Here is a 26,326-nt window from a genome sequence, read left to right on the forward strand (position 1 = left end):
GGGAGAAGAACCATGAGAGACGATGGACTCTGAAAAACAAACTGAGGGTTCTAGAGGGGAGGGGGGTGGGAGGATGGGTTAGCCTGGTGATGGGTATTAAAGAGGGCATGTTCTGCATGGAGCACTGGGTGTTATGCACAAACAATGAATCATGGAACACTACATCAAAAACTAATGATGTGGGGCGCCTGGGTGGCTCAGTTGGTTAAGCGACTGCCTTCGGCTCAGGTCATGATCCTGGAGTCCCGAATCGAGTCCCGCATCGGGCTCCCTGCTCGGCAGGGAGTCTGCTTCTCCCTCTCACCCTCCCCACTCTCATGTGCTCTCTCTCATTCTCTCTCTCAAATAAATAAATAAAATCTTTAAAAAAAAAAAAAAAACTAATGATGTAATGTATGGGGATTAACATAACAATAAAAAATTTTTTAAAAAGAGAAAGTGAACAAGAAGCAAAGGAGAATTGAACACTAGGGAGAATGCGTAAGGGAACCAGGGTTTATCCTTAACCATTAAGAATGAGACACAGAGGATGGCCTAGCTCTTGGAAGTATAGGTTGTAAGGCACAGATGGTGCTAGTGAGCTGTGCCTGATTCAGACAATCTCAAGCTGGATATGGTCTCAAGACCAAAGAGAAAGCCTGGAGTGGGAATGACTGATGAGCAGCACATGATAAACAAGAAACAGTTCACTTCTGATGCCAACACAAGGCTGGAAGACAGGAAACAACTTATATTTCAGATGAGCTTCTTAGAAAGGGGGAAAAAAGTCCTTAAATCAGTCTTCCCTCCCCCAAATAAAATAAAATACCAGCACCACATGCACTTTAAGAAAATCTTGACTATCACATTTCTGGAAGGATCACATTTCATGCCTCATAAAAAGAGGGTCTTAGCAAAATTGTCAGGATTGCCAAATTATTCAGCTACACATGTAATCATGTTCTGCTCCTTTTTTTTTTTTTCATTAAAACCTCTCAAGAAAGTGTCTAGCATCATTTACACAAGTAGTGAGAAGATCAGTGTATTATTTTAAAAGAATGTTAGGAAGGTGCAGCTTGTGGGAGTGGTGCTTTCCTGTGCCACTAAATCATCAGATACAGGAAAAACAACCCCACCTAGGAACAAAAGAAGCCCTGTTTGCATTCTATCATGGTTCTACTTTCTAAGGTAAGCATGAAAATCATTAACCACAATGACAAATAATCCATTACAGGATTTGGGCAGAGTGCTTAGCTGCTCTGAAGAAAGACTAATGAGGTGAACCACATGGATACATTTAAAATAACTTTTATTCTAATCACATGTTACACATTTACACACACACATTCCTCTATATACCACATTCGTGCAAGATCACATTGTAAATGTTCATGGTTAAGGGACTTTGAAGCCATGCATTTAGAAGGAGAGAAATACACAACAGTGGGAAATGGGACGACCTGTAATCCTGAAACTTCAGAATGAGAAATCGGAGAATCAGGTCACACCATCCAATGATCTCATTTGGGATGAGACTAAGAATCCACAGGCTGGTGCCAGCAGAGCTGGTGGACTTGGGTCCCCACCCCTGGCAGCTCCCTTTCCCCAGCACACTCCTAGAACCCTGCTCATGGCCCACACCTCCTCCTGGGCTGCAGCTGGTGCTTGCACTGTTCCTCTGGACACTCAGATTGGTGTCATCACAACTTGGGGTTCCAGGAATCCTGTCTGATTTTTTAACAAATCTCAAAACCTTCCTAACTGGCATGTTTAGAAAAAGAAAAACAACAAGCCTTGGTGGAAATATGCTTTAGAAAGGCAGTTCTTCCCTGGGAGGACCCTGGATCAGAGCATCATTGTGAGGGAAAAGTCTGTGAGCAGGAGGTAGCTCTGGGCAGAAACTGACCCTTCCCAAAGTTGAGTGTAGACTGCCAGGCCCATCCGCCCTTCAGAGGCTGGAATATTCTGAATTCAAATATGTGAAATGCTAATGACAAATGATGGAGAAAGGAAGTCAAGGCATGGGGAATAAAAACTCTTAAACATTTCTAGGTATCAACTCTTTTTTTTTTTTTGGCTTGGAGGAATTCAAGTTTTTACTGGTAAAATCTGATGACCAGCTTTCTTCTGAGAGGTTTACTTTTTTTTTTTTTAATTGGACAGAGAGAGACACAGCAAGAGAGGGACTACAAGCAGGGGGAGTGGGAGTGGGAGAGGGAGAAGCAGGCCCCCTGCCGAGCAAGCCCGACGCGGGGCTCAATCCCAGGACCCCGAGACCATGACCCAAGCTGAAGGCAGACGCCCAACGACTGAGCCACCCAGGCGCCCCCTGAGAGGTTTACATTTAAGTGGAAAAGCACCCATCCCCTCATTGTCAGTGCCTTCCCCTTATCTCTTCCTTCTGGGTTGTTGGTCTAAGGTCATGGGGGGAGGGGGGGTTGGAAAACTATGGCCCCTGAGCCAAATTCATATTCATTTCGTATGCCCGGGAGCTAAGAGGGGTTTTCTTATTTTAAAAAGGTTGTTGCAAAAACAACATCAACAAAGAAGAATGACCCACAAAGCCTGAAATATCATCTACTATCCAGTCTCTGAGCTGAGTTTCTGGGTCTGCTTTAGCTGGGCCAGGACCTTATGTGAATGAGTCTGGAGGCATCCTGAAGATCCATATTTGTGAAGACTCAAGCCCCCACATTTGGAACCTGAGAGCAGAGGTGCTGGGTGGGATCACACTGAAGCCCCAGAAATCTATATATCGCCAGAGCTTCTGCCTCTGCTGCCCAAAGAACACCAAGGGGCACCTCCACAAATAAAAGAGTGTGTGCACTTGGGGTAGGGGGCTACCTTCATTTGAGAGTTGTGAGGGTAGTACTCCCAGGGAGGGCCCAGGTCAGTAGGGATGTCCAGGTCCTGAGGTGGGGTCTTCTCCACCAACACCATCTGGACATATCTCTGAGAAGCAGTACACATGTTGCGGGTTCTAGGAGTAAGCAGGTGGGCATAGCCGAGATCCATGGTGGATGTGGACCAGGCTAGCAGGGATTCTAAAGTAAGTACAGGGAACAGATTTCAGGCAGTAGCAGGAACAGGGTCCCAGCCAGAAGAAGACAAGGACCAGGAAGGGCTGCGAGTGGCTAATGGATAGCTTTCCATGTATTAGGTCACCCCAGTGAACCCCTGCATTTCCAGGGTCTTATGGGTAACCAGTCCCCCAGGAGCTGTAATTGGTGGGGTCAGGCTCAGGGCCAAAGTTTGGCAGGAAAAGCTGGACTGGCTAGGGCTTGGTTCACACTGTGCTTAAAACTTCACAATCCATCATGGCCTTAACCAGGAGGCCACTGGCTCCTCCCTGAGCTTCAGGAAGGTGGAGAACATCCCTGACCACCACCAGGATCAGCAATGCAGAGCAGGGAAGAGAGGGGATGTGCAGAAAGGTGGGCCAGGTAACCTTCCCACATGAGGCTCTGTGCACAGGGTTGGCTGTGACACCCAAATGTAAGCTCAAGTGTCCTTCCCAGCACCCTGTGCTCTGAGCCCAGGACAATAGCACAAAACATGTCCCAGCACTGCCCCCCTCAGGTCCCAGGGAGATGGGATTTGATGGAATGTCAGGTCACCACCCTGCTTAGAGAAGCAGCAGGAAGCTGCAATTTCCTGCTGCAATTGACCACAGGCTGCCTTGCAAGGCAGAACGTTCTCAGGGCTCTCCAGAAGCCTGTGGCATCCCCTGTTTATGGTTGGTTTCCAGAAGCAGACTCTGGATGAGGATTCCTGTGCAAGTAACATTTCAAAAGTGTTTCCAGGAGAGAATCATCAGAGAGCGAGGAAGATGGGGAGGGATTCTGCACAGTCCCAGCCTCAGCCTCATTCTCAGGGGGCTCCTGGGAGAGTCCCTCCTAGAGGCAGGGCAGGGAGCTGGGCTTTCCTCTCCTGCCCTCATCCCTCCCTTTGGCTGCCCTGGGATATGTCAGCTCCCAGACTCCTATGCTCTCAGAGCTTTTGGGCAAAGCCACCCCAGTGCCCAAGGGCAGACTTCCTTCTCTGAAGGAAGCAGGCCCAGGCCTGTAGGAAGGAAGCATACAGCTGTAACATGAGGCAGAGGTTGGTGGTGCCAATCCAAAGGCATCTGGGCAGGGCACCAGAAGCACTGCTCCATTTCCAGAGAACTTTAGTGGGGAGGAACCCACCTCTGAGTCCCATGTGAAAAGCACACCACTGGGGCAGTACCACCAAGAACCTTGAGTTCTACATAATTGGAATGCTTCATTGTGAAGCTGGAAACCAGGTAATCAGTGAACACAGGGTGAGGAGGGGCTGTTCAGTGTGAGGAATAGCAGTGGGTGCACGTGTGGGATTGGTCTGCCAGTTCAGCATTATGAGCCCTGCCTTGGCCTTTGCCACCCAAGCAGGCAGGGCTTTCAGCTGCAGGTGCAAGTCCACCTTCTTTCCCACCACACCCTGCTCCCTAACACATGGTGTGTGGCCACTGAGGTGGAAACCACCTGGAACCTGAGACACACACTCTAATCCCCTTCCATGGGGCAGAGGGTAGGGGGTCCCAGCCAGTGGGGGTCCTTGGAAAGCATGTCCCCTACTATACAAGTCCTACTGTGATCAAGAGAACAGAGTCAAGAGTTAAGTCTGAAGAGGGGGACCGAGACAAGATGGCCAGAGAAGATGTCCTAGAGAGGGCCCCAGTGTGGGTCACAACTGAGACACAAAGCTGAAGGAGCACAGGGATAGGGAGAGGGGACAGGAGGAGTGGGGAAAGTGAGCATCAGAAAGGATTTGGGGGGATATACCAGAATCTTGAAGTATGATGATGGCAAAATTCACAAAGAGATGAGGACCACTTAAACTAAAGGGACAAAATGCTGCTTTATTTTCTGGATATATTAAATACTTATTAAATATTTAATTTCTAAGAGAAAGCTGAAAATTTTAAAACTTTTATACTTTCCCACTTAACATTGAATTTTATAATGAAACCTATTATTGAGATAGATGCATACATACATAGATGGTAGACAGAGCTAGAGAGAAAAAAACTGAAACTGTTTTAAAGTGTATTTGATTGCATGGGCATATCTTAATGCCTGCATGCCATGAGATTTCACAATAGCATTTGCCTGGCACGTCAACCCCAGGAAGATGTTCCTATCTTCCAAAGATTTGCCTTTACAAATAGCCTTCGGGCTGATGTGCAGTTATGTCAAAGAAGATCTCAAGCTGAAAAACAAATACTTTGAAATCATAAAGCAATCTGTACACAAAGCTTCATACAGCAAGCCTGGCAAGGTGAGTGATAAAAGACCTTGGATTTCAGCTTTGTTTCTGGACTGTTGTAATGAATCTAAGTTGGCAATCGACAGAGGTGCAAGTCCTCCATTTCTTAGACACCTGACTCATGCTTTTCACTCAAACTTAAGAGAGCAGGCTTACAACTCTGTCAACTAATCCCTGTACATATATTTCTTATTAGGAGACTGGGGGTTCATTGTAAGGGAGAGACCGAAGACCACATGCTCCCATCTGGGCTGGAGGGGGAAACAAGAGAATCATCCAAGGCTCCTTCCAGTCTAGCATCTGTGATTTAAAATTCAGATCTGAATATATTCTGCTCCCTTCAAAAACTCCTAAATGGTGCCTCTGTGTGATTCACCCCCACATTTAAATCTCCAGTCTCAACCCCCCCCCCACCAGGATTGTTATATTTTCAACTGCTGGGTAGATATTCCCACCTACAGTACCTATGGCACTTCAGTCCTAGAAATGTTTAAAACCTAACTCATTCCCCTCCCCTTTCCCTGCTCCCTGCCCCTCATAAACTATTGACTGCTCCTGATTTCCAGTTGCTGTTCATGAGAGCACTATTTTCTTGGTCATTTTTCTCCTTGATATCCAATAACTTAAATACTATGATGTAAAGCTAATACTTAAATAATATGGTGTAAAGTCAATACATCTTACACTACATGATAAGGGGATGAGAGAGGGAAGAAATAAATATTATATGTGTACATAAACACAAACATATTCATAACAAAATAAGAAGGAAATTCTCATGAAAATTACCATCCTCATTTCTGTAACTGGTAATGTGGTCATAGCTGGTATTCCTAACTACCTTCTTCCCCTCCGTATTCCCTTTGCCCTCAGCAGGATCTTCAACAGGTTGTGGTTCTTTTCTTGGTGGGGTGACCCAAACCTCCACTCCTGAAGGGTCTGGACCATTAGTCATCCTGCCTGGATTGGGTTGTTGTAGTTTTTCAAAGACCTTAATCACAGGGCATGGGAATAGTTAAAGATGTCCTAAGGGATGTGCCGTGTTCCAGACTCTTCCTCACCTTCATTGTGGAGTACAGTCTCCTTGGTAGCAAAGCAACTACTTTATTTACCTGTTGACTCAGAGGCATGAGGAACCCAATAGCCTGGCAGCAATCTTAACTTCCTGTTCAATGGTATCACTTTTGATGATGGTGAGGGATGGTGAATCATCCCTCCCTTTGGAACTAAGGTCTCTAGGAACCAATAGAACACAAACTTACAGGAACAGGAAGCAAAACTTTTGCTAATGGGTCTCTAGGTGTAACAGCAAGTGGTGCCATTATTCCCATCCCCACCCCCTGATTCCTGGACCCATGAATCCTGGCTATGGGAGAAACAGCACCATCTATTGAATGCTGATTCAGAGAATGTACAGCCTCCTGAAGAATCTTGCCCCAGCCTTTGAAAGGTATTACCACCCAGTTAGCACTGTAACTGAGTCTTCAAAAGGTCATTCCACAGTTCTATCAAGCCAGCTGCTTCAAGATGGTGGGAATGGTAAGACCAGCAAATTGATTCACTCCACTTCCCAAGAAACGATTCCCTTGATCAGAAGCAATGCTGTGTGGAATACCTTGGTGATGGATAAGGCATTCTGTAAGTCCACAGATAATAGTTTTGGCAGAAACGCTTCCAGGGAAGGCAAATCATATTGTAACAGCACTCCAACCAGTCTTAAGCATTAACTTGCTTCAAGCTATGCACTCCTTGCATGCTGACCTAAACCCCATAGTTTGTAGCAGAACTAACCTACTTCCCTTGAGATCCTACAGACCCCTGGCCTTGAGGAACAAAGGACCAGACTTTCCAGAAGATAAGGCCTTACTGCACTCGAAATAGCCACCATGACCACGGGGTCCTCAGTAAGAGACACCTGGGAATCTTGATTCCTGGTACAAGGGGAGGAGTCTGGACTGCCTTGCCAGGACACAGCTCTTTGAGCTGCAGGGGTATCCTTTAGTGAGAGACACCTGGCAGACTTGATTATTGGCAGAGCAGAGGAATCTGGAAGCCTTGCAAACACAAATTATTAACTGCTGAGCATCAACTTCTTCTACACGTAGCCCCCTCCCCCATTTCTCACACTTTCCACTGGTTCCCCTGCACAGGGAAGACAGTCTTTGGGATGTTAATCTACCATCTTCCCAGGTTGCCAGCTTCCCAAATAAATCAACTTTTGCTTTCCCACCATTACCTGTCTCTCAAGTACAAGCCAGAGTCGGGCTCCATGCTGGGCATGGAGCCTGCTTAAGATTCTCTCTCTCCTGGGGTGCCTGGGTGTCTCAGTTGGTTAAGCACCTGACTTTCAGCTCAGGTCGTGATCCCGGAGTCCTGGGATCGAGCCCCTCATCCGACTCCCTGCTCAGCGGGGAGCCTGCTTCTCCCTCTCCCTCTGCCACTCCCTCTGCTTGTGCTCTCTCTGTCAAATAAATCAATAAAAAATCTAAAAAAAAAAAAAATTATCTCCCTCTCCCTCTGACCCTCCCCACCCCCTCTAAAAATAAAGATAAGATGAGTAATTATTTAGAGAGATTGACTGGCAAGGATTTGCTCCAAAATCCTAATGGCTGCAGTTCACCTGTAAGAGCCCATCAAATGTTCCAAACAGCATCCTTCTCTGCCACTGCCACTCCAAGCATCATTGGATCTATCAGATCACATGGTCCAAGTGGCAGAACAGCTTGCACAACAGCCTGGACCTATAGCAGAGCCTTCTCTTATTCTGGGCCCCACTCAAAACTAGCAGCTTTGTCGGGTCACTCAGTAAATGGGCTGGAGTAGCATACCCAAACGGGGAATATGTTGCCTACAAATCCAAAGAGGCACACCAGGCATCTTTTTTGGTTATGGAAAGGGCCAGAGGCAACAACTTATCCTTCACCTTAGAAGGAATTCTCAACATGCCCTGCACCACTGGGCCTCTAGAAATTTCACTGCCATAGAAAGCCACTGAATTTTTGTTGGATCTATTTCCCACCCTCTGACATGCAAATGTCTTACCAATATGCCTAGAAGAGTTGCTATTCTTGCTCAATAGTTCCTATCAGCATAATATCACCAGTGTAATTGATCAATGTGATATCTTGTGGAAGAGAAAGGTGATCAAGGTCTGTATAGGCTAAATTATGACATAGGGCTGGAGAGCTGATATACCCCAGAAGTAGGACAGTGAAGGTATATTGCCAGTCTTGCCAGCTGAAAGCAAATGTTCTGGTGGTTTTTATGAAGATAAAGGATGGAGATAAAAGCATTTGCATGGTCAATAACTGCATATCAGGTACCAGGCAATGTGTTAATTTGCTCAAGCAAGAAGGCCACATCTGGTACAGCAGCTGCAATTAGAATTAATACCTGGTTAAACGTACAGAAATCCACTGGCATGCTCCAAGCTCAGCTGTCTTCAGCACAGGCCAAATAAGAGAGTTGAATGGGGATGTGGTGGGAATCTCCACCCCTGCATCCTTCTGGTCCTTGATGATAGCATTAATCTCTGCAACGTCTCCAGGAATGCGGTATTGCTTTAGGTTTACTATTTTCCTGGGTGGAGGCAGTTCTAGTGGCTTCCACTTGGCCTTTCCCACCATAATAGCCCTCACTCCACAGGTCAGGAGAACATGAGGATGGATTCTGCCAGCTGCCAAGTAGGCCTATTGTGCATTCCAGAGTTTAGGAGAATAACCACAGTTTGGGTTTGAGGATCCATGGAACCAATTTGAGACAGACTCCATCAAACACCTGACCTCCATAAGCCCCTACTCTGACTGGGGGACCATGGTGACATTTGGGGCCTCCTGGAACCAGTGTCAGTTTAGAGACAGTGTCCAATAGTCCCTAGCAGGTCTGATTATTTCCTTTTCCCCAATGCATGGTTACCCTGCTAAATAAATGGCTGTAGATCCCTTTGGGGAAAGCTGGAAGAAAGATTAATGGTATATTTTTGATAGTTTACCAGAGTCCCTCCTCAAGGGGACCTGGCCTTCCTTCATTCCATGGGATTCTAGGTCTGCAAACTGACGCATGTCTCAGAATTGACTGAGGAGCCTTGACTTTCTGTTCTGACAAGTGAAGTTAGACTTTGTTCACTTGACCTAGAACTTAACTTCTTATACAGATCAGAATTTAGCAGGTTTCCTGTTTCACTTCTAGGGACACCACAATCACTAGCCAATGCCGTAAGTCTGTATACATCAGAGTATTCTGAACTCTGCTTTGACTCAGCTCTCCTTTATGGTAACTGTGTCAGTGAGCCGTCTTGCTCAACCATAGCTCCCAACAGCTAAAAGCAGAAATAGAGAAGACCGCTCAACTCATCTCTAACTGAAACCCATTGTGCTTATTTCTTATCACACTTTCTTCAGACATTGACAAAGATGTTTTGCAATGACTGGACCCAGAAAAGCCCTGATAGCAACAGAATGCCTAGAAGACCACATCTGACATGTCCCCTTCCCTGCCCATGATCATGTGCTGAACACATACCAACCCCCACTGTGGATCATGCATTCTCTGCACCATCTGTAGGTGTCCATCTTGCTGCTGGAGAGGTTAGTTGTTCAGGCTTGAGCCTGCCACCTCTCCCAACTGCTGGCACCCAAAATAAATTTCTCCCTTTCTCTTTTCCAAACCCTCATCTCCTGAGTTATTGCCTTCTCTTGGTACGAGCTTATCCGAGTTTGTTCAGCAACAGTGTTGGCAAACCCAGCCAGGAGCTGTGTTTTCCATTTCTCCAGCCCCCTCGAGATACCCCAGGTCAGAGCAGTTGGCCGCAGCAGTGCACCAGGACTCACCCATTTGTTTCCTGAGTTAGTGACTGGGATAGATTGATTGGTAACAACCATACCCACCTTGTCTCTGGTGGTTGAGTACCACCACTTGGCCCTGCCACCCCAGAATCCAACTATTCCCCTTGCATTAGGCTGGCCCCCAGTTCACTGACTACAGTTCCCACAGTGATGTGGGGCCTACAGTCACCAAGCTCTGATGCCAGGTCTCTCCTCATAAACTTATTCCTCATGGTTGTGGTGGAAGGGATGCCTTCTGGACCCTCCCAGTATGACTGAATAGGTCTTAAATGACAAATCCACTCTAACACATTACACCAATGCAGGTCCAGCATTTCCCATTCTCTCAGAGTGGGTCACCTCTTGGGGCATGCTTCAGGCAACCATCCAGACAGCTGCAGTCCTCCCTAACCCCTGGAGTTGCAGCAGTAAATGCAGAATCTCTGCTTAGTGGGCCCTCGTGCATGAATTTGGCTTAATTAAACTTTATGTTCCTTCCACCATTACTCCTCACCCTTACATCCATTCCTACACATATTCCCCAGATTTCTGTTTTTATAAATTAAAAAATTCAAGTAGTTCTTTGAGAGTGTAATGTACCCCCTCATGGGTCACACTGTACCTCACCTTAAGGGCCCTGCTGGGACTTGAGTCTAATCATAGGTCTAGAAGCACAGAGAGAGCTAGGATGGGTCCTGAGGAGAAGTGGCAGTGTCTTGCAAGACAACTGCTCCAGGGGAAGCCAGCGCAGTTTCCTTAAGCAATGCAGGGTCAATCCCCTTAAATGGAAGTAGAGAGGGAAAGAAGATTCATCAGAATTTAAGGGCTCAAAGTCTCCAGCTTCACCAGGATCTCCTCACACATACCCTTCCCAATTTTCAGAGTCCCATTCCTTCCCATCAATACCCTCACTTTAACAGTAGATACCCTACGAAGCTGGTATTCAACTTGCATCATACTAATTACATTGGGTTGCATTGTAATCCAGAAACTTGCAGGATGAGATTCTGGGTTTGGTTTTCAGCATCTTAGCCCTGCAGCTATAGGAGATAAAAGTCTCTTTCAAGGAAGACATAGAAGCTTTCAGGTCAGGTATGTGGCTACTTGAGCTGGGAATTCAGGCTCCTGAGCTTCTCATTTTCATTCCCCATTTCGTCCAGCAACAGCTTTGTCCAGTGGCATTGAAAGCAACCAGCCAATCTCATTATACTCACCAGTTTATAATAACAATTGTTTGAACATATCACATGCATGATTGCTCAGATCTTTGTTTCTTCCAAGTGTCTGATTAGGAGTATCCAATTGGTGATATTTTGTAAATCTAAATATTGCCATGGGCTGTCAATCTTCTCTTTACTACTGCAAATAGAATCATTAGTGTCTTTAAATCTTAACTGATTGGAAAGCTAATTCCAGAAACTCCCAGAACAAATTTGGAAAATTCATTGTTAAGATTCTATTCCTCCAGGGGCACCTGGGTGTCTCAGTTGGTTAAGCATCTGCCTTCAGCTCAAGTCATGATCCCAGACTCCTGGGATAGAGTCCCATGTTGGGCTTCCTGCTTAGTGGGTAATCTGCTTCTCCCTCTCTCTGCCCCTCCCCCTGCTCATGCTCTTTCTCTCTCTCGCTCACTCTCTCTCAAATAAATAAAATATTTAAAAAAAAAATTCTATTCCTCCAGAACTATTCTTTGTATCAAAATCTTATTAGTCAGAATTCTCTGGAGAAACACAACCAGTATATGTATTAAAGAATTGGCTCATACAATTACAGAGGCTTGCAGAGCCAGTGTCCCAGTTCAAATACCCTCAGGCAAGAGAATTATTTCTTAATCAGGGGAAGTCAGCCTTTTGTTCTATTCAGACCTTGAACTGATTGGATGAGGTCCACTCATATGATGGAAGGCAATCTACTTTACTCCGTCTATCAACTTAAATATTAATCCCATCCAAAAAACCCGACTGAACCACCCAGAATAATATTTGACCAAATGTCTGGGCACTTTATGGTTCAATCAAGTTGACACATAAAATTAACCATCATAAGCATCTGAAGTCATGTATTCTTAATATCTCACTCTCTAGCAATCCCCATGTTAGTCACATGCTGGGTCCAGTAATGTTCACCTCTGCTGGTCTACTCTTTTCCACTCTCACTCCTGCTTCAGTAGCACATACCTCTTGCCTAGACTTTTAGAGCAGCCTTGTAATTCCAGCCTTTACTCTGGTTTCTCCAACCCATTTTATAGTCTATTTCATCTTATTCTTAAAAAGTAGCTCCAAGTATGTCATTCTCCTACTCAAACCCTTCAGCAGTGATCCACTGACTACCAAACTAATCACACACTCTGTCTTGAGAAACTAAAAAAGCCACAATAACATATTTCCATTTCTCTACCCATTTAGTCTATACCAGTGGTTCCCACATTTTCTGATTTCAGGATCCCTACACACTCTTAAAAATTATTGAGAACCCAATTCCAGGCGGGCAGGAATTACAATGATGGAGGAGGAGGGGGACGCTAAGTTTGACTCATCCCTCGAATACAACTAGAATGTTATCCAATCATTCTGAACACATGAGAAATCAATTGGAGTTCTGAGAAAACAAATACTGCAAGTTTACAAGTAGAAAAACAACCACCTTTTAGAAGGTAGGAGGTGTGGAGACTTGAATCCCCAGTGATATATCTGAGGATACAGTGGAGGGAAGGGAGCCTGCTCAAGGAGGCTACCGCAAAGTATTGTTAGCAGCGAAGTGCAAAATTGGAACTTTTAGAAGTCTGCTACAGCCAGGGAAGTGCCTGGCTTAAAGGTGCTCAGGTGGTGAAGTGCGGTGGAATCCCAGGTGTGACAACATAGTCAGAGGATCCCCGGGGTCACAAGAAAAACGGGTGATGCCTAAGTGTGGCATTGTTCCCAGGCATAGAAGCAGGGAAGCCGGCTAGGTGCTGGCTTTCTGCTCTGTGTTGCCATAAACTGCGACTTGCTGCATGGTCCTCCCACCACTTTCCTGGGAGGGGTCCAGCAAAAGGCAGAAGCATGGCCAGATGCCTCCCCTCCTTAGGAGGAGCAGCATGGGTCTGCACCTCAGGAGTCCTTAAAATTTGGAGTTTTTAAACTCAGTCTCGTGCCTGAGATAAAAAAGCTCAGACAGCCAGGGTAAACACAGAATTCTGACGGAAACTGGGTGACAAGAGTGGTTGATTGCTCTTCTGTGAGGGCTCACTGAAGAGCGGGGGTGGGGGCCCAAATTTTCACCTCCCGGGCTAGAGAGCGGGGCACCGCCATATTCATCCCTCCAATCAATGCCAAAAGCATTCAGGGAACAAAACAGTGCCACCTAGTGGAAGCCAGAGCCACATACACTGAGCCCTGCCTCTGCGCACTGGAGGCCCATTTCCACTATGGCAAGTCCACCTGAGAATCAGCCCAACAGGCCCCTCCCCCAGAAGACCAGCACAAACAACTCACTCCTACCAAGTTTACTGGTCACAGAGGGCTGCAAAGCTTCAGCTCTGGGGAAAATAGTATGTAGCATTCTCTGTACTTTTATTCTTCATTTTTTATTATTATTTTTCAGTTATTTTATTTTTTTCAATTCTTTTTTAATCTTTATTTTTATATATACGTTATATATTTTTATTTTTGTTTCCTTTCATTGTATTTTATTTACATATATATTTTTCTTTCTTTCTTTCTTTCTTTCTTTCTTTCTTTCTTTCTTTTTTCTTTCTTTCTTCCTTTCTTTCTTTCTTCCTTTTGATATTAATTTCTTTTAACAAGCAGACCAAAATACACCCAGGATCTAGTTTTTGTTGTTGTTGTTGTTGTTGTTATTTTTCTTTTTCTTTCTTCTTTTCTTTTCTGGACAAAATGATGAGATGGGAAGATTCATCCCAAAAGAAAAAAATAGGAGGTAGTACTCACAGACAGGGATTTGATCAATATGGATATAAGTAAGATGTCTGAAATAGAATTTAAAACAACAATTATAAGGATACTAGCTGGGCTTGAAAAAAGCATAGAAGACAATAGAGAATCCCTTACTGTTGAGATAAAACAACTAAAATCTAGTCTGGCCAAAATTAAAAATGCTATAACCAAGATGTAGTCTCAAGTGCAGGCCATAAAAATGAGGATGAATTAATCAGAAGAGTGATTCAGTGATATACAAGATAAAATTATGGAAAATAATGAAGCTAAAAAGAAGAGGGAAAGAAAACTATTACATCACAAACTAGACTTAGGGAACTCAGCAATTCCGTAAAGCAAAATAATATCTGTGTTATTGGAGTCCCAGCAGAAGAAGAGCAGGGAAAAAGGGCTGAAGGTTTATTTGAACAAATTATACCTGAGAACTTCCCTAATCTGGGGAAGGAAACAGGCATTCAAGTCCAAGAGGCACAAAGAGCTCCCATCCAAGTCAACAAAAATAGAGGCACCTGGGTGGCTCAGTCGATTAAGTGTCTGCCTTTGGCTCAGGTCATGATACCAGGATCCTGGGATTGGAGCCCCACATTGGGCTCCCTGCTCAGTAGGGAACCTGCTTCTCCCTCTGCTCCTCCCCCCACTTGTGCTTTCTTGCGTGCATGTGTGCTCTCTCTGTCTGTCAAAATAAATAAATAAAATCTTTTAAAATAATCAACAAAAATAGGTCAACACCATGACATATTATAGTGAAACTTGCAAATTACAAAGATAAACAGAAAATTCTGAAGCAGCTCTGGAGACTAGGTTCTTAACCTACAAGGGTAGACACGTAAGGCTGGCAGCAGACCTGTCCATAGAGACCTGGAAAGCCAGAAAGGACTGGCATAATATATTCAATGTGCTAAATGGGAAAAATATGCAGCCAAGAATACCTTATCCAGCAAGGCTATCACTCAGAATACAAAGAGAGATAACAAGTTTCCAAGACAAAATTTAAAGGAATTCATGAATACTAAACCAGCCATGCAAGAAATATTGAAGGGGACTCTTTGAGCAGAAAGAGAGACCAAAACCAACAAAGACTAGGAAGGAGCAAAGACAAACTACAAGAACAGTGACTTTACAGGTCATACAATGGCACTAAATTCATATCTTTCAATAATTACTCTGAATGTAATTGGACTAAATTCTCCAATCAAAAGACATAGGGTATCAGAATGGATTTTAAAAAAAGACCCTTCAATGTGCTGCTTACAAGAAGCTCATTTTAGACTCAAAACACCTCCAGACTGAAAATGAGGGGGTGGAGAACCATTTATCATGCCAATGTAAATCAAAAGAAAGCTGGAGTGGTCATTCTTTTATCAGACAAACTAGATTTTAAAGCAAAGACTGTAATAAGAGATGAAGAAGAACACTATATCATAATAAAGGGGTCTATCCAACAAGAAGATCTAACAATTGTAAATATTTATGTCCTTTATTTGGCAGCAGCCAAATATATAAATCAATTAATAACAAACTTAAAGAAACTCATTGATAATAATACAATAATACTAGGGGATTTTAACACCCCACTCACAGCAATGGACAGATCATCTAAGCAGAAGATCAACAAGGAAACAAAGGCTTTGAATAACACACTGGTCTATCAGGGGGACTTAGATATATTCAGACCATTTCATCCTAAAGCAGCAGAATACACCTTCTTTTCAAGGGCACATGGAACATTCTTGAGAATAGATCACATACTGGATCACAAATCATCACTCAACTGGTACAAAAGGATTGAGATCATACTACGCACATTTTCAGACCACAATGCTATGAAACTTGAAGTCAACCACAAGAAGAAAACTTGTAAGGACTACAAATACATGGAGGTTAAAGAACATCCTACTAAAGAATGAATGGGTCAACCAGGAAGTTAAAGAAGAATTTTTAAAATACATGGAAGCAAAGGAAAATGGAAACATTACAGTTCAAAACCTTTGGGATGCAGCAAAGGTGGTCTGAAGAGGGAAGTATATAGCAACACAGGCCTTCCTCAAGAAGCAAGAGAAGTCTCACCTTACTAGAAAAGCCACCGCAGCATATTTCCATTTCTCTACCCATTTGGTATACACCAGTGGTTCCCACATTACACCTAACCTTACACCAAAAGGAGCTGGGCATTACCTTGATCCCAAAACCAAAAACCCCATTAAAAAGGAGAATTACAGATCAATATTCCTGATGAATATGGATATAAAAATTCTCAACAATATACTAGCTAATTGGATCCAATAGTACATTAAAAGGATTATTCACCATGACCAAATGGGATTTATTCCTGGGCTGCAGGGGTGGTTCAACATCTGGAAATCAATCAATGTGATACACCACATTAATAAAAGAAAGGATAAGAACCATATGATCCTCTCAATAGATGCAGAAAAAGCATTTGACAGAATACAGCACACTTTCTGGATAAAAACCCTTCACAGTGTAGGGATAGAGGGAACATACCTCAACATCGTAAAGGCCATATATGAAAGACCCACAGCTAATATCATCCTCAATAGGGAAAAACTGAGGGCTTTTCCCCTAAGGTCAGGAAGACAACAGGGACGTCCCTTCTCACCACTATTGTTCAACATAGTACTAGAAGTCCTAGCCTCAGCAATCAGACAACAAAAATAAATAAAAGACATCCAAATCAGCAAAGAAGAAGTCAAACTCTCACTCTTGCCAAATGACATGATATTTTATGTAGAAAACCCAAAAGACTCCACCCAAAAATTGCTAGAACTGATACAGGAATTCAGCAATGTCACAGGATATAAAATCAATGCACAAAAGCCAGTTGCATTTCTACACACAAACAATGACACAGAAGAAAGAGAAATCAAGAAATCCATCCCATTTACAATTGCACCCAAAACCATAAGATACCTAGGAATAAATCTAACCAAAGAGGTAAAAGATGTGTACCTGGAAAACTATAGAACACTCAAGAAAGAAATTGAGGTCACCTGGGTGGCTCAGTCAGTTAAATGTCTGCCTTCAGCTCAGGTCATGATCCCAGGGTCCTGGGATCGAGCCCCACATGGGGCAGAGAGCCTGCTTCTCCCTCTCCCTCTGCCCCTCCCCCTGCTTGTGCTCTCTCTCTCTCAAATTAATTAATTAATTAATTTCATTAAGTAAAAAGAAAGAAATTGAGGAAGACACAAAGAAATGGAAAAACATTCCATGCTCATGGGTTGGAAGAACAAATATTGTTAAAATGTCTATACTACCCAAAGCAATCTACACATTCAATGCAATCCCTATCAAAATAACACAAGCATTTTTCACAGAGCTAGAACAAATAATCCTAAAATTTGTTTGGAACCAGAAAAGACCCCAAATAGCCAAAGAAATGTTGAAAAAGAAAACCAAAACTGGTGGCATCACAAAACCAGACTTCAAGCTCTATTACAAAGCTGTCATCATCAAGACAGTATGGTACTGGCACAAAAACAGACACATAGATCAATGGAACGTAATAGAGAACCCAGAAATGGACCCTCAGCTCTATGGCCAACTGATCTTTGACAACGCAGGAAAGAATATCCAATGGAAAAAAGACAGTCTCTTCAACAAATGGTGTTGGGAAAATTAGATGGCCACATGCAGAACAATGAAACTGGACCACTTTCTTACACCACACACAAAAATAAATTCAAAATGGACGAAAGATCTAAATGTGAGACAGGAATCCATCAAAATCCTAATGGAGAACACAGGCAGCAACTTCTTTGACCTCAGCCATAACAACTTCTTGCTAGACACGTCTCCAGAGGCAAAGGAAACAAAAGCAAAAATGAACTATTGGGACTTCATCAAGATAAAAAGCTTTTGCACAGCATCAACAAACTAAAAGGCAACCTACAGAATGGGAGAAGATAATCGCAAATGACATATCAGATAAAGGGCTAGTATCCAAGATCTATAAAGAACTTATCAAAACTTATCAGAACTTATCAACACCCAAAAAACAAAACAAAACAAAATTCAATCAAGAAATGGGCAGAAGACATGAACAGATATTTCTCCAAAGAAGACATACAATGGCCAACAGACACATGAAAAAATGCTCCCCATCACTGAGCATCATGGAAATACAAATCAAAACCACAATGAGATACCACTTCACACCCGTCAGAATGGCTAAAATTAACAACTCGAGAAACAACAGATGTTGGTGAGGATGTGGAGAAAGGGGAACACTCTTACACTGTTGGTGGGAATGCAAACTGGTAGATCCACTCTGGAAAACAGTATGAAAGTTCCTCAAAAAGTTAAAAATAGAACTACTCTAGGACCCAGCAATTGTACTACTAGGTATTTATCCAAAGGATACATAGTGATTCAAAGGGGCACATACACCCCAGTGTTTATAGTAGCAATGTCCACAATAGCCAAACTATGGAAAGAGCCCAGATGTCCATGGACAGATGAATGGATAAAGAAGAGGTTATATATACACACACACAATGGAATATTACTCAATCATCAAAAAGAATGAAATCTTGCTATTTGCAATGACATAGATGGAACTAGAGTGTATATGCTAAGCGAAATAAGTCAGTCAGAGAAAGACAAATACCATATGATTTCACTCATATGTGGAATTTAAGTAACAAAACAGATGAACATAGGGGAAGGGAATGGAAATTAAAATAAGATAAAAACAGAGAGGGAGGCAAACCATAAGAGACTCTTAAGTATAGGAAACAAACAGGGTTGCTGGAGAGGAGGTGGGTGGGGGATGGGGTAATTTGAGTGATCGGCATTAAGGAGGGCACTTGATGTAATGAGCACTGGGTGTTATATATAACTGATGAATCACTAAATTCTACCCCTGAAACTAATAATACACTATGTATTAACTAAATTGAATTTAAATTTAAATTTAAAAAAATTATTGAGAACCCCAAATAGATTTCATTTATGTGGGTTATATCTAGCAATATTTTCCATATTAGAAATTAAAACTGAGAAATAAAATAAAATAATAAAATAAAACCGAGAAATGTTTAAAACACAGGAATACCTAATACTCATTCCATCATCCCATTTGTCATCAAAAGAATGGCATAGTCACAGATAATATAGCTCCAAAAAAACACACCGTGCACTCCTAAAGAGAATGAGTATGTAAAACGCAAACATCATTTATTATTATAAAAACAGTTTTGATCTCACACACCCCCTAAACAGTCTCAGGGATCACCAAGGATTCCCAGAGTATATGTTGGGAAACTGCTGCTCACTGTTAAAGTCAAATAGGATTAGTCTCTGTTCCCCCAAACAGAGCTCACACCTCCCAAGCTCCTCCTCTTCAATGAGGATGTTTCCTTAGTCTGAGTCCTATCTGCCCCGCTACCTCTAATCCACATCACACAACTTCTTCTCTTTTGAAAGAGGAACTTACATGTTATCTCCTTTGTGAAATTTTTCATGATGGGCCACCACCGTGTGTGTGTGTGTGTGTGTGTGTGTGTGTGTGTGTGTTTCCTTCTTAAGACTCTTCAAAGTATTTTATTTATATCTCTTCTATGGTACTTATAACATGTCCCCTTCCATTATTGCTGCTTATGTATTTATCTTATTCCTTCCTTGTACACACCTGTTGTTCTCACCTTTCCAACACTAATTCCCCCTTCTACTATTACCATCCCAATTTTGCTTTAACAAACTGCCCCTCCCCAAGTGTATACAATTTCATGGGATTAACCATCAAAGAACCCCACCTTTCTATGGACAAAGGGTAAAAACATGAGCCAAACTAGGCCAATCAGATACTTAGCCCTAGAATTTTAAGTATGAGCAGACACTGGATTTATTTGGTGCTCACTCAACTTGAGAGAAGTGCCTTAAAGAGAGATTTTTCTTTAGGTATTCTACCTAGATTCCTAGAGCTGCTTCACTTCCTGCCTTAGTTCTTCCTCTTTTCTTTTGGTTTTGTGAGCTAACCTGTATCCTTCAAATAAAATGTTTTTCTGTCTAACTTAACTGTGGTCAGTTGCTGTTGCTTACAAACAAGCTCCTCTTCAGATTGCTCCCAGAGTTCTTCCCCCATCACACCTCCCCTAGTACAGCCCTCCACACCAGTAGCTAGACCCACCACAGCATGTTAAGACTGCCCCAGTCATCCAATCCACAAAGTGAAGTCCAGAGGCTGCCTCCACCTACCACCTCCTCCTCTGCCTCCTCCTGGCATTTGACCATCATCACTTGTCATGGTTGGAGCTCTTGCTCATCTTCCCTCTAGGCTACATCCAATGTACCTACCTTTGCCCCAAGTCCCTATGTTCCATTAATGCCTCCCTACCCTGCCACTGCAATTTATACCTGTTTCTGAGCCAAAGTATCACTGATCAATCATACCCATAATCTGTAACACTAAGAATATAATTCTGGAAGCAATACAAAAAGGTATCCAGCGTGTAAAGTAAAAGAGCTGTCTGAACCAGTTGCTAGACATGAACACATTGAAAATCATGTTGCCACCATCCTGTCCTGTTATACTGCTGTGGAATATAGTGATTCAGAAGATGATTCAGAATTTGATGGAGTAGATTACTTGGAGTAAGAAAAATGCATTGGTAAATATTACAGAACAAAATGCAAGCATCCTTTGTGGTGCTTGTTCTTTGAAAATTCTTGATCATTCTAGTGTTTTGCTTTCTTTCCCTCGATAACCCCTTTCCTCCATAAATTTTTATGTCTAAGAAAATATTAAAATACATTTCAAACTAAATGTTTTACATTGGCTTACCTTTTTTTTTTCCCTAAAAAGACTTAATTTGGTCAAATTAGCCACTGAGTATTAAGCATCGAAACCTCTTACTAGAGTAACAGATTTGGTTTTGTGGTATACCTTAATTATGCACTCTGTGAGTTTTAATTTAAAGAAAACCAATGAGATTGAAATCTTAAGGGCAACTGCATCTATTTATAAGCCTTAGTGCATTTCCTGATATTTTTTAAAAGAAGAAACACTGCTTTGATGATATGGACAATTCAGAAAGTACATTCACCTTGTAGTGTTGAATTCTCTTAAGGAAATACTTGAAATTTTAAAAAGTATTATTTTATTGTTTTTAAATACTTACCTTATTTGAGTGTTTAACATTATCCCCTCCCCACTTATATACTTTTATATAAACACCCAAAAGAAATGAAAAGGATCTATTCACACAAGAACTTGCACATGAATGTTCATAGGAGCATTATTTATAAGAGTCAAAATATTGGAAAGAACCCAAGTGTCCATCAACTGCTGAATGGATAAAGAAAATGTGATATATACATAAAATGAAATAATACTCAGCCGTAAAAAGGAATAAAGTTCCCACATATGCTATAGCCTGGATGAGCCTTGAAAAGATGACAAAATTGAAATCATAAGATTAAGAATATTATGAAAGAAGTCAGTCATAAAAGCCCACATATTGTATGATTCCATTTGTATGAAATGTCCAGAATAGACAAATTTTCAGAGACATAAAGGAGATCAGTGGTCACCTATAACTGGGGCGGGTGGGAAGACAGGAGGAGGTATCTAAACGGTACAGGATCTTTTTTGGGGTGATGAAAATGCTCTAAAATTGATTGTGGCACTAATGTATGGACACTACAGCCCCTAAATTGTACATTTTAAGTAGGTCAATTTGTGGTGTGTGGGTTACATCCAAATAGAACAGTTACATAAAGGAACCAAAAAGAGCAATGATATTACCTTGAAGGTGATGGCTGACCAACTATGCAGTGAGGAAGAATGACAGCAAAGAACTACAGGTAGGAGGAAGTTTATCAAAAGTGGCTTTAATTCTAAATTCAAGAATTTTCTTTATTCTATATACCAGAGTGAGCAAACTATGGCTTACCATCTGTTTTTGTAAATAAAATTTTATTGGACCAACCATGGCCTGTTGAGTGTTGTCTATAATTGCTTTCATACTGCAATGACAGAGCTGAGTGGTTGTAATCACCACTATATGCTCAGCAAATCCTAAAATATGCACTACTTCCTCCTTTACAGAAAAAGTTGGCTAACCCCTGATATATATTATATAGGGTGAAGCCAATGAAGGTTTTTGAGAAGATAACTCTGCTTGCTGCTCGGAGAATAGATTTGATAGGGGAGAAACAAGCAGAATGTGCTTGTCCTGGACACAGACCCCCAGAATTCTGTGTACCACCTCTCCCACCAGCGGTCACCCTCTGCTTGACCCTCTGCTCATCTCTGCTCAGGGCTATACGATGGAAAGTATGTAACTTCCACCTATTCTGAGACTAAGGACACAGGACGTTTTGTTCGGTTGGTTAGTTGTTTTAATTGAGACATAACTGACATACAACATTGTATTAGTATCTGGGGTACAACATAATGATTCCATATACATATATATTTGAAATAATCACCAAAATAAATCTAGTTAACATCCATCACTACACATAATTATACACAGTACAGTATTATTAACTATAGTCACCATGTTGTACAATACATTCCAGGACTTACTTATTTTATAACTAGAAGTTTGTGCCTTAGATTGTTTCCATATCTTGGCCATTTTAAATAATGCTGCAATGAACATGAACATGCTGTTTGAGTTAGTGTTTTATTTCCTTTAGATAAATACCCACTAGTAGAATTGCTGGATCGTATGGTAATCTAAGTTTGAGAGAGTGCTCTGTCCTCTCACTGTGGCCTGATTTTCATGGCAGGGTGTTCATTCAGTCATTTCCTCCCATAGTTGGGAATGAATTCACCTTGTGTTGCACTTTGAACAGAAACCCAACCCTGACTCTGTACCTAGGTGTTGTCAATGCTATCAAAAGTAAACTCTTTGGTCGGGGCCCTAACAGGGTAATACCAGAAAGTGAATTATTGGATAAGAAAGCAGCAGTAAAACTGTGCAAGACTGTTGAATCACAGATCTGTAACTCTGAAACAAATAATACATTATATGTTAAAAAAAAAGAAGAAGAAAAAGAAGATAACAGGAGGGGAAGAATGAAGGGGGGCTATCGGAGGGGGAGACGAACCATGAGAGACGATGGATTCTGAAAAACAAACAGGGTTCTAGAGGGGAGGGGGGTGGGAGGATGGGTTAGCCTGGTGATGGGTATTAAAGAGGACACGTTCTGCATGGAGCACTGGGTGTTATACGCAAACAATGAATCATGGAACACAACATCAAAAAGAAAGAAAGAAGAAAGAAAGAAAGAAAAGAAAGAAAGAAAAAAAGAAAAAAAGAAAGAAAGAAAGAAAAAAAAAAAGAAAGAAAGAAAGAAAGAAAGAAAGAAAGAAAGAAGAAAGAAAGAAAAGCAGTAGCAACATACAGGCTACAGCATTGCGAAGAATGTGGCCACATCCCTCTATGGTGGGATCAGTGGTGATTGGACCTCCATGCTGCCAGTTTATCCCAGGTCAAGATGCTCAAACAGCCTGAAGGTGAAGACTGGTAAAAGTCTCTAAGGAAAATCTAGATCTGGTCCCTGACTTCCTTGCCTAAAGGTACACTGCTTGCCTTTAAACACCAACTGTAAGTAATCATAAAAACGGAGGGAGAATGTATTTGTAGCTCTTCCTTTACTTAGTCCTTTAAATGAAATGGATTAAAACATTGAAAATGAAATATTTTATTAATTTTAAAAGGGGGGTAGGATTGTTAGCCACTTAAAAAACAAGAATAAAGTTCTAGTGGACTTGACTACCAAAAGAAATGTTTTTTTTACTTCTTTTATATTTTATTATTTTCCACCTTTATTGACATATAATTGACATATTACATTGTGTAAATGTAAGGCATATAGCATGTTGATTTGATACACATATATTTCAAAATGATTACCACCATAGCATTAGCTACCACCTCCATTATGTGACGTAACTACCATTACTTTTTGGAGGAGAGAAAATTTAAGGTGTACTCTCTTAACAACTTTCAAATTTATAATACATTATCGTTCACTATAATCACAATGCTGTACATTAGATACCCAGAACGTACTCATCTTATAACTGGAAGTTTATACCCTTTGACATTTTCTCTATCCTGCAGCCCCTGGTAACCACCATTCCACTCTGTTTCTAGGAGTTCAGCTTTTTTAGATTTCACTATATGTGAGATCATGCAGTAGTTGTATTTATCTGACTTATTTCACTTAGCACAATGCCCTCAAGGTCAATCCATGTTGTCACAAATGGCACCATTTCCTTCTTTTCTCATGACTGAATAATATTCAAGTGTGTATCTCCCATCTTCTTCATCCATTCATCTGTTGATGGACACTTAGGTCATTTCCATGTCATGGCTATTGTGAATAATGCTACAAAAAACATGGACTACAGATATCACTTCAATATTCTTTTTTCATTTTCTTTGGATGTATATCCAGAAGTGGAATTACTAAATCATAGGGTAGTTCTATCATTAATGTTTTGAGGAAACTCCATATTGTCTTTCACAGTAGCTGCACCAATTTACGTTCCCACCAACAATGCACAAGGGTTCCTTTTTTTTACATCCTTGCCAACACTTGCTATTTCTTATCTCTTTGATAATAGCCATTCTAATAGGTATGAGGTGATACCTCATTGTGGTTTTGATTTGTATTTCCCTGATGATTAGTGATGTTGAGCATCTTTTCATGTACCTGCTGGCCACTTGTAGGTCTTATTTAGAAAAATGTCTCTTCAGTTCTTCTGGGAAAGAAGTGTTCTTAAAAAGTGATATTGTTCCACACTCTGAACTATCAGAGTATCCTTTGCACTGAACATATAAGGCCACAAAGATGAGCAAACAATTCCTTTGGAGGATAAGATGAATTATAAGGGATTTAGAAATGTGGCCCAGAGAACATATGGGGAAGGGAGTCAGGGGTAGGCTGTTCCGTGAGAAAGTATCTGAGACCCTTTGTGCCCAAAAATTGAGCCTGGAGCTCTGACCTCCAAAAAAGTTACCCAACCTACAATATTCCTCATGTTGTACCAGTACTGCTACTCTACATTCACCAGGAATCAAAGCTATAGAAGATGGACTTAAAACATGGTGTAGTGTGTTTAAAAGACTGCACTAGGGATACAGCCTGCTAGGGTTCAAATTGTGGATCTGCTGCTGTGATCCAGCGTGGGGTATTTACCCCTCAAGTGCCTCAGTGTCATCGTGCTGTGACACAACAGTAGCAGCCACACCACATTAATTTAGAGGTCTAAATTAAATAGTCTGCCTTAGGCTCAGGTCATGATCCTGGAGTCTCAGGATTTAGCCCTGCATCAGGCTCCCTGCTCAGCAGGGAGTCTGCTTCTACCTCTGACCCTCCCCCCTCTTGTGCCCTCTCTCTCTCTCTCTCAAAAAAATAAATAAAAATCTTTCTTAAAAATTAATTAATTAATTAAATAGTAAAAAATGTGAAATTCTTAGAACGGTGCCATTTATATGGTAAGTCTTATATTATTATGCCATCATCACTTAATGTCATAAAAAGATTTCAATTTAAAGAAAGGAAGCTGCTAAACAATGAACTAAGGTGGTTTATTCAAGTTTGTTCACCAGAACACAACACCTTGAAGAACTATAACTATAATGTCAAAACAAAACAAGAAACAACAACTCTACTCATATTGGCTGACATCCAGAGATAAAATACCAGCCTAGGTAAGTCTGCTGTGTACTTGGGACAGCCAACGACTATAACAATTTCTGGAAAGAAGTATATCAGAGTAGGAAGTCCTAGAAGAACTGAGGCCGGAGAAACAGCAGCAGTGACCAAGACCCTGTCACTGACCCTATAAACTGTTAGACTGAGAGGGACAATGACCCACTACCATGGGAGTCATCCACATTCTACCTGTTGTGAGGCACCAACCCAAAACATGTTCCTGAAGTTCTTCCTTCAGAAGTCAAAAATTCCGCCCTCCAGTTTACTCTCCACAACCTGTTTCTATGAAATTACCCCATGTACTCTGAGGAACCAAAGTAAACCCACCATATTTATTTACAGAGATCCCCTAGTTCTGCTGGTAACTTTGGTTTCAGATGCAGAGCTGAGAAGCATTAAAAAATTAAAAAAGAGTATGCTCTGGAGAAAAATATCATTATATTCTGATTACAAAAGAACATAAAATCAGTAGAAAATTTGGAAAATACAGAACAGCAGAAAGAAAAGGCACCTGTAATTGGATCCTAGTTACTCATCATCCCAAAACATGATAAATCCTGTCTTTTTACTTTTACACATTCTGGTGGTTGGGTAGTTGCATTTGTG

At 41.8% G+C, this 26,326-nt stretch overlaps 1 long non-coding RNA gene across 3 annotated transcripts in view; it reads right to left on the bottom strand.

The window, feature by feature from the left end:
- LOC116641756 overlaps positions 1 to 26,326 on the bottom strand; it is a 268,059-nt gene that overhangs the window by 56,831 nt on the left and 184,902 nt on the right. The window lies entirely within an intron of this gene.

Source organism: Phoca vitulina, unplaced genomic scaffold (genome assembly GCF_004348235.1).
Source record: "Phoca vitulina isolate PV1807 unplaced genomic scaffold, GSC_HSeal_1.0 scaffold22, whole genome shotgun sequence".
NCBI classification, from domain to species: Eukaryota; Metazoa; Chordata; class Mammalia; order Carnivora; family Phocidae; genus Phoca; species Phoca vitulina.